A 9,582-nucleotide genomic window follows, 5' to 3' on the forward strand; every position below is an offset into this window, starting at 1 on the left:
GCCCACTGCAGGGCAAAGGCTTCTCCCATGCTTCTCCAACAACCCCGGTTGCGCTATACAGATACCTTTCAATGATGACCGACCAACGAGGCATATCGCTACCCTCGATGAAACAGCCGCCTACGTCTTTGTGCTCTCGTGATCGTTTCGTTAACTTGGTATGTACCACACTTGGCCTAGTATCACAAGAGTGTATGACTAACATAAAGGAAAGGCCATGACATCAATATTATGACGTGTGTGACATGCAGCTCATGAAACAGCCGCCTAGTTCTGGGGCTCTCATGGTCGTTTTGTTAACTTGGTATGTACTCACAATGGGCATAGTATGACAAGAGTGTATGACGAATATAAACGATAGGTCATGACAGGAATGTGATGACATGCGTGTCACGTAAATCATAAAACAGCCGCTGCCTTCACGCCATGCGTCTTCATACGTCATACGTCTTCACACGTCATACGTCTTCGTGCTGTCGTGGTCGTTTCGTGAACAGGGTAGTCTCTCCCCACACTGCTACGCATAACATAGATTCCCACAGGGCGTAAGATAAGCCGGATTTTTATTCTACACACTCATACACTCATGACGTGGCGCCACCTCCTACACATCGGCTGTGCCATCACGTGCCCAACAACGCATGGATGAGGCCGCGAGTTTAGTCAGCCAGATGGCTGCGAGGTGACGTGCGCAATGATGCACGCACTAGACACACATTTAATCAATCAAGCATGGAGGCGCCGTGGCGTCGGGGAAGCATGCTTGTCTCGCACCCTGAGAGGAATTTACCCATTAGTGTTTTCAAAGGCATTAATTTACAGGAGCCTCCATAAAAATTTGACGTCAATCCGAGTATTTTTCAAACGTTTTTACTCTTTTCCGTCGGCCATTTTTGGTACCATGATTCGGTCGCGCCGCCGACTACGACACCGCACTTTCGCGTAATCGGCCATATAATGATTTCGCATTGAAACGCTAATCGCATTGAAATTACATTCGGAGGCTTTACCTCCGAGAACCACGACGTAATTATGGGTCGGGCTATAGTGTGGGACACAGTATTGAGCCTGAGCAGACGGTGCTCTTCAACGTGCAACCCAAATACGCGGTACAGGAGCGTCTCTGCACACGGCCGTCATCGGAATGCGGCCACCGTGGCCAGGATTGAACCCACGACCTCGCGCTCGGCAGTGCAACGCCGTAACCACTGCTGCGCTACATACGCTGCGGGTGAGTGAGAGATCAATCAATCAATCATTTTATTTCCTTAACGAAGGAGGAGTACAGGACTAAAAGCTTGAACAGCTTGACGAGGTCCCGACCTCTTATAAGTTGGCATAACAGCAAGATGACAGCCAGTCATACACAAGAAATGAAAAAAAAAACAAGACTCAACGTGTTATGGGAGCGATTACTGGCGCGCACTTGACATGAACGAGCCTCTTCAGCCCGGTTGTCAAGTAACAGTTATTTGAGCAATTTTAGAAGAGATCTGCCTTCCTACAGGTTGCTTGGCTGCGAAGACGATTCCACAAAAAGAAGTGCGTCGCGTATAAAACTCTTTGAAAAAGTTACTCCTAATAGTATCTCTTCTAAGAGTTGTAAAAAACCATTGTTCTAAATCAATGTACATTCGGGGAGCAGGTTTAAAGGTTAGAAAGAGAGATAATATTTAATGGCAGAAAGGTGCAGAGGTCGGCCTGAGTGAAATGCCTCTAGCGTGCTACTCCACGCTGGGTAAGGGGGTGGGAAATAAGAGAGATAGGTTGTGAAGAGTAAGGAGGGTGGTGGTGTGGTGAGTATAATGAGGGCTGCACAGCATACTGTCTCTGTGCAATATGTACGTGTGCGCGTCACAGCACAGCACAGTCATCTTCGCGGCCAGATGTAGAAGTTACTGCAGTATAGCTAGGAGACTGTCTATAGCGTTCATAATTTTGCCGCTGTTAGCGCCACTGGCGTATTTAAACCGTAGAGTAACCGCTGCACGGCGTCGATTATGTGTCGCAGCATAGCTTTCATGACAGAGTCAGATGGTGATATCTGAGTGCACTGTCCTTGCTCGTGCTGGCACTCTACAACCCGTGGGCGCGGTGGCAAGCATGGCCATACATTCAATTCCAAGCTTGCGTGGCTGGCTTGATGCAATGGTTTGGAGAGATCTATTGATGCTGATTAAACTACCTTCTGCTGGACCTGCGGAATTGGAGCCAGGGAGCTCTCGTTTGGACCTACGGCTTGTCCACGCCGACGATGTGTCCGTCTCCTTCGGTGTTGCACTGTTGAAATGTTAGGTCAAAGCCACCCGCCAAAGCCACCCCAAACGCCAAAGCCACCCGCCGTGGTGGCGTAGTGGCTTTGGCGTTGTGTTTCTAAGCCCGAGAAAGCGGGATCAAAAACTGGCCGCATTTCTATGAAGGCGAAATGAAAAAAAAAAACAAGATGCCCGCGTACCGTGCATTGGGTGCACGGTAAGTTACACCTGGTGGTCAAAATTAATCCGGACTCCCCTATACTACGGCATGCATCAATCATACCGTGGTTCGGGCAGGTAATACCCTCAAAGTTTTTTTACTAATCACATCATAGTTTTGGCACATAATACAACAGGATTTGATTATTTAAAGGCTCAGTAAGTCGTAAGCACAATCTGCCGATTAAACTCCGTTGTCTAAGGCTCGAATAGTCGATAATGGCTTCTTATCTAGACCGAGTGCATTCAGGTACTATAATATGTAGTATATTAAGGCATCAAGTTTCGTACAACAGGGGGTGCTTCGCCTCATACGTGGTGGCCGGAATATTGCTACCTCCTTTGCACATCAATCTGCAGCGGTTACAGAGGCGCCACTACTGCTAGCAGAAAGGGCATTCCTCAAACGACAGAGTATATACTATGGGTTGTGGCGATGGTAGCTCTACCGTCGTCACCAACACACAGTACGCGTGGCGAGGCCAAGTTGCAATACGCAGCGCAGCAATTTTCTCGTCGACCAGAAGCCAAAGGAAGATAAAGCTACGCGGTTATGACGGACACACAAACAATGAGTGAAAAATGTTAAAAAAAGAAAGTAGCACAATTGACGCAAAAAAAGGCAATAAAAATATTGGGCATGTATGACGTAAAGGATATATTCTCAAAGTCAAATAAAGCTTATTCAAGTGAGTCAGCATGCGTACGAACTTAATTCAGCCAAACGCGTCGATTTGTTAATTATGCAAGCGGTGGCTTACATTGTTTTGTTAACGTTCTTTCAGTAACTTTTGTTGCTATAACAATCTTAACAGTTTGGCGAAGTAACGACGGAACACAGAGGTTATTACAAAGCAGTTGTGCCATTGGTAGATAAAATGCCTGGTGTATCATAGCTCTTATTTGAGCCCGTTTGCTCGCTGGAACATGCTTCTTAGCCTATTTTGTGTTTCTTCATGTTTCGCACTTTTCGCTGTTCATTTTTTGCAATGACAATAAATTCCAGGTTGCACTCTTGAACTCGTAATGTCATTCTGCTCCCGGGCATATTTTTCTTCCAATGGACGTTCTCCTGTATTTAGTGAAAAATGTGCCTTTTTATCTTCTTAGCTATTCCACATTTTATATATACTTATTTTATGCCACAATGCATCTACAAAACGATTTCTCAGTCATTCGGTATCTTTCGTAAAAACAGTGGTGCCATGAACCTTGTATAGATAAGTCGTCCTTGTACTCTAAGACAATTCGGATGAATATATGAACTTTCCTCTCGAACTCTTCATTCAAAAGCTTCGATCTGAGGGAAGGCCTGTCATTCACCCACTTGCGAATACACCTCCCCCCCCCCCCCTTGCATTCATCGACCTTCTTCGCCTGTGCAAGTCCTACTCAGCGTACGTAAACGATAGGTCTTTCTTCGTAAGGAAATGTCACCATTTTCCATTCACGCAGACCCAGTTTCGCTTTCGATGCATACATGCAGCTCGCGTCTTCGTAGGCACCCAGTCGTTCATTAAGGAGACGTGCTCTGTTCAGCGAACGCAGCTGTTCCATTTACTGCCTCAATACGCTCGACCGGCCACTTGGAGACAGCTGTAGGACGAGCCGTTCAATGAAGTAGATGGGGCGTAGGCTTCAGACATGTGTGTTCCGCATAAGCAATTTTTAAGAGACCATTGCGGCGGGACTCAGGATGAATCGGATTTCTTGAAATGGCCTTGGTTTTTTGTTGTTAATCATTCCTCTACCAAAACCAAGCGCTATGTGAAATGTGAGAACAGGCCTTGTAAGCGACTTCCCTTTAGGAATGCGAGAAATTACGCATTAGATGAAGTTGAACGACCAGATAAATGCACTGCGCGCGCTATGAAATTTAACCTTTTTCCCTGTTTGGAAAGAATAAATTACATGAGAAAGCTGGTCTCTTAGCGCATGCATTTTAGTAAAAGGAAACTCGGCGATCACTTTGTAAGTCGTCAGTTTAAATTACAACCTATCCATCCTTTACTTAGTCACTCAGCCACGCCCAGAACATCTTGCTTCCGGCACCGGGGCTCCATGCACTATAGGCTATGAGGTTGTGAGGGGTACGCATCAGCAGGAAGGTAGTGGACTTTTAAGGCAAGATTATTGGTAGTTGTTTTTGAAAACTCTTATCACCGATAAGGAACGAGTGGTCTCTTGCTGATGATTAAAGCTTCTGGAGAAGGAGAAAAGAACAGAGATAGGATTTTGTTTGTTGTTCTTTGTTAAGTGCAGACAAACGGAAAGGTAGGCTAAAGGGATACGGTGGATTCAGCGTGAGAGAGAGAGAGAGAGAGAGAGAGAGAGAGAGAGAGAAAGGCAAAGGAAAGACAGGGAGGTTAACCAGAGGTTATCTCCGGTTGGCTACCCTGTTCTGGGGGAATGGAAAGGGGATGCAATAGGTGAGAAAGAAAGAAGGATAAAAAAAGGAAAAAAAAAACCTAAGCACACACACGCACGTACACACGAACTATTTCTGTGGGCACTGTCACGCAACCCGCAAAGGCATTCCTAGTCTTACGCAGTGTCACCGTACAGTCCTGCGCCACACAGTGTACTGTCACAATTTGTGAGAAAGTCCCGTGTCTTTCAAGTATCGCAGCAGCGCCTTCATAGCGGATCGCGCTGATGTTCGCGTAGGCCAGGTTCCGAGGATCTTGTCTTCTGTCATAGGGCGCTTGTCCAGTTTGTCTAAGGTGGCTGAGAGGACAGTTCTTTGGGGGTTAAAACGAGAGCACTGACAAAGAAGATGCTCGATCGTTTCGTTGCACCCGCAGAAGTCACACAGTGGGCTGTTGGCCATTCCGATAAGGAAAGAGTAGGCATTTGAAAATGCTACTCCAAGCCATAGACGGATAAGAAGGGTGCAGTCACGTCGTGGAAGCTCGGACGGAATATGGAGTTGTAAATTAGGGTCCAGAGTATGGAGGCGTGCACTTGTGAAATCGGATGAATTCCACTGGGCTAATGTCAGGTCACGCGCAAGTGTGGCAAGTTTTTTCGCTGCGTCGGCTCTCGAAAGAGGAATGGCAACGCAGTTGACGCCGTCATGGGCAGATCGGGCAGCTGCGTCTGCTCGATCATTGCCATGTATGCCACAGTGACTAGGCAACCACTGATATATTATATCGTGTCCTTCGTCAACTAGTCGATGGTGCACTTCTCTGATCTCTGCGGCGAGCTGCTCATGTGATCCATGGCGCAGTGCTGAGAGTACACTCTGTAGGGCTGCCTTGGAATCACAGAAGATTGACCATGCCTGGGATGGTTCCTCCTTAATAAAATGAAGAGCCGCACGCAGGGCTACGAGTTCAGCAGCTGTCGTTGATGATACATGTGACGTCTTTAGCTGTATCTTGACGGATCTTCTTGGTATCAGCACAGCGGCAGCTGCGCTTGCAGATGTAACTGAACCGTCGATGTAAACGTGTACGCGGCCACTGTGCACCTCATGTAAATGTTCTAACGTGGCCTGCTTAAGGGCAAACGAGGACATGTTGGCTTTCTTCATGATTCCTGGGATGGTGAGGCGTATGTCAGGTCTGTGCAGGCACCATAAAGGTAAGGATGGTCTTGCTGCAGGCATGTAGTTCGATGGCAATGAGGGGCGATTGGTTCAGCGTGAGGATTTATCAAGAACATATATACGCTAGTGAATGATTAATTGTACAACGAGGAAAACTGTTTTGGCTAGTCATTGCACTTCAGGGGAAAGATTAATACAACGATAGAAAAACAGGCACGGATCGACGACAGCTCAAATCCAAGTTGGTGACATCAAATTGAATAATTGTGGTATACCAACTGGCTAGGTTCCATGTGATGGCTAGTACAGTTACGTGTAGTGCAAGCGGGAGACAATGATGTTATCCCCGTAAACAAGAGGTAATTTGTTTAGTTGACGCTACAGATCAGTTTGACTGTGTAAAGACTGTTTGATGGACGGTGGTTCAGGCAAGGCAGCGCATATGGCTGAAGTGCAGAGAGCCGCCAGTGCGACTGCTCGTGCGATAAGTTTTATTGGCGGGTCTGTAGACGAGTGCATGGCGGTGCTCGCTTACCGACTTCTTGATTTTGGCTTACTCGAGGCACCCGACTGGCAGGGTGGTTCATATACCATGGCCGCCGTTCTGATCTAACGTATTGCAGCAGCGGCGTTGACTTCGGCAAAGAGCGAAATATTCGCACTGCTTTAGAGGGAATATATTGACGGTTGTACTATTGCGGGCTCAAGGCTTGCTATCATGGTTTCGGCAGACTAACGGGCCATTACTGGTCATAAAAGGGACGCAGAAATACCAGTCAAGCATAGTTGTGGTACGTTGCTGCGCGCCGATTGTGAAGTCTGGCTACATAGTGACTGTATTCCAACAAGGGACAGCGGATGCCTTAGCTGCACGTGGCTTCGAGGCAGTGTCATAAAAAGGAAGAGTGACACCTTTTGAGCTTTCATAGCTGAGCTACTGAAACAGATGCCCTCTGTCGAATACTTCAGGCAGCCACTAAAAGGTCTGTATCAAAGGTGCACCGGCATGACGGCAAACGTCGCGTCAAAAGTGTCACTTCGCTTCTACATATCGACAAGCGAATTTATGGCATAGCTGGGGGGAAATGTTACCCCTATGTGCAGGTTTCAAAACTACTGTGCTCCCGATCCATGGCAAGGTGGAGGAGTTAAAAAGATTGGAAGTCTCCGAAAAGAACCAGCAGCCGGGTCAATACTAAATATGGCAATGTCGCCACGAAACGAAATAGTGCCAGGCATATTTATTTTCTTGATAGCGGACTCTGCTATTGTGTGATCAACCAGCTAAAACAAACCGAGCTTCACTCACACCTTTACTGCAGCCCATGCATACCATCGTTCGTCCACCCTACCATGCACTGGCGAAAACCTGTTGTGGTCTAATTGGGATCGCAGACAGTTCCAATTTCAGCCCATGCGGTGTCGAAGAAGCGACGAAACGTCTCCTATGTGACTGCATCAAATATGAAGATGAGAGGAATGCCCTTCGGACAGCTTGGGAATACTTAGACGACAGGCGTTTGACAGAAGAGATCTTGGGCCCGTGACCCCGTGCGCCGGCTATGTGCAAGGCCACAAAGGCGTTGGTGCGTTTCTTGAAATTCTCCAGCCTGTATGACCATCTGTGACTAACTCAGCGATGAACGCTTGTGTGTGTAAAAGAGCATACTGTGAACTTCTTTCTTCTTTCTCCTCTTTCGATTTCCTTTCCCTTTCCCCAGTGCAGGGTAGCCTACCGTGCTCAGCCTGGTTAACCTATCTACCTTTCCCTTATGTCTTCTCTCTCTATCTCCCTTTTGGGCTCTAATAGAGAAACAAGTTCGAGATTCCTGCGGTAGTGTTAATTCCCCCAAGTTTCTTGGTGCCATCGCTTCTTCGTGTTCGCTGCTAGCGATCATAAAACACATGGCGAGTGGGTGACATGACATACGGTGGGTGAGAGGTGAAGGTTAGTTCACCACCAATCTCAGTTGTCATGAGAAAAATGGTGATGACGACGAGGTCACATGAAAGTATCCCTGCTCTAAGCGTATGTGGGAAAGATGGAAGCTGGCGGCCGGGTATTCTGTTGATGTGATGTCGGCCGCTAGCTACACAACTGAAGAGGCAGTAGGTGCCGTCGTAGTGACTGTCTGGGAAGAGTCATGTGACGAGGGCTTGCCGCATTTTTCACAATTAAAGTAAGCGTGAAAAAAATATCTGTCATAAAACTACTCTGTTACATTTAAAATCCTTTGGAATCTGGGATAAGCACTCATTGCTATTATAATTATTTTAGCCCTTTTATGTCTGTGCGGAGCGCCTTTCTTTCTTCCTTTCTTTTTTAATTGACCTGCTGGTTCCGTGAGCTTGGACCAGTGAATGCAAGCTGGCTGACGAGGAGTCAGTAGGTTTTACTCAGTCCACCGTTGGTTGTCTCATGACTGTTAAAATAAAGCCGCATATATTATCATTGTGCCATGTTTCCCACAAATGGATTCTCAAACGAAAATGCACAACAGTTTAGCTGACTGTTCTGTGCGGCGATGCCAAGCCTACATCACCAAAGTGGGTGCAAGCGCAATAACCGTTCTGCATGCCTCAGTATGTTGACATAGCGCATGCAATTCTGCCAAAGTTTTTGGGGCAAGTAGTGGATCTTATCAGAAAGTTACGTACGCCCCTAGCGGCCGCCCGCTGAAGCACACGGATGAAAGTGGGCGGCTCCGCAGTCTTCTATTACTGCCAGGTATTTGCCTAGATGCTACGACAGATGTAAGCAGCTTCAAGCGTTTTCTTGCTTTAGAAAAATATTTGGGTTTGAAAAATAAATGGGTTTACTTAGTTACTGTTCACGGAGATGGGAGTACACAAGCAGATAGGCTTAATTATAGGGAATGTCTTGCATTGGGCATCTCATTACTTGATGTCGCTCAGAGTGTTTTTCGCATGTACTATAAGTCAGCACGAGCGCAGCAAACATTTCGTAGCATACGAATGTGACCTCTGAGACCAGTAATGAAATCCACAACCCCCGCCGCGTGCTTGCAAAGCGCCGAATAATCTGAAGTAGCTTGGCAGGCTATAATTATTTGTCTACTCTGTTAATTAATTCATTCAACTATACGCGCAACAATACGTGCAGCGAATCTGAAAGAAAGTTGGGAAAATTGTGGCAAATGTACCGACTTATGGTGCTGTGTATGAAAAGAACAGATAATTCAATGTTTGACTAAATGTTCGCCAGGTAGCGCGAGCTTAAGGAGGCATCGCAGCACCGTCGTTTCTTGACTACCAAATGATTCCGCAGCAAAACTGTTTACTCAGAATAGCTGGTAGGAGGGGCACTCTCGGGGTACAGCGCTTCCCCCATCCTTGTTTAACGTTCGGAACCTTTCCGCGCCGTATATACGATGCGAGTTGGCGCGAGTGTAGATCAGATTAACGTCAAGGAGTGCGAACGCTGCCAGCGGGTATTTGGGAGTACAGAACATTCTGAGTAGTCTTCGCAGGAGGTCTGAGAACAACTCTTGGCGCGCTCATGTAGTTCACCAATTGGGTTCCGATTTGCGCGGC

At 47.0% G+C, this 9,582-nt stretch overlaps 1 long non-coding RNA gene across 8 annotated transcripts in view; it reads left to right on the top strand.

Annotated features, from left to right (window-relative positions):
• LOC135903540 (uncharacterized) overlaps positions 1 to 9,582 on the top strand; it is a 616,847-nt gene that overhangs the window by 560,204 nt on the left and 47,061 nt on the right. The gene's annotated exons all lie outside the window — the stretch shown is intronic.

The sequence above is a fragment of the Dermacentor albipictus genome, chromosome 1, assembly GCF_038994185.2.
Source record: "Dermacentor albipictus isolate Rhodes 1998 colony chromosome 1, USDA_Dalb.pri_finalv2, whole genome shotgun sequence".
Classification (NCBI taxonomy): domain Eukaryota; kingdom Metazoa; phylum Arthropoda; class Arachnida; order Ixodida; family Ixodidae; genus Dermacentor; species Dermacentor albipictus.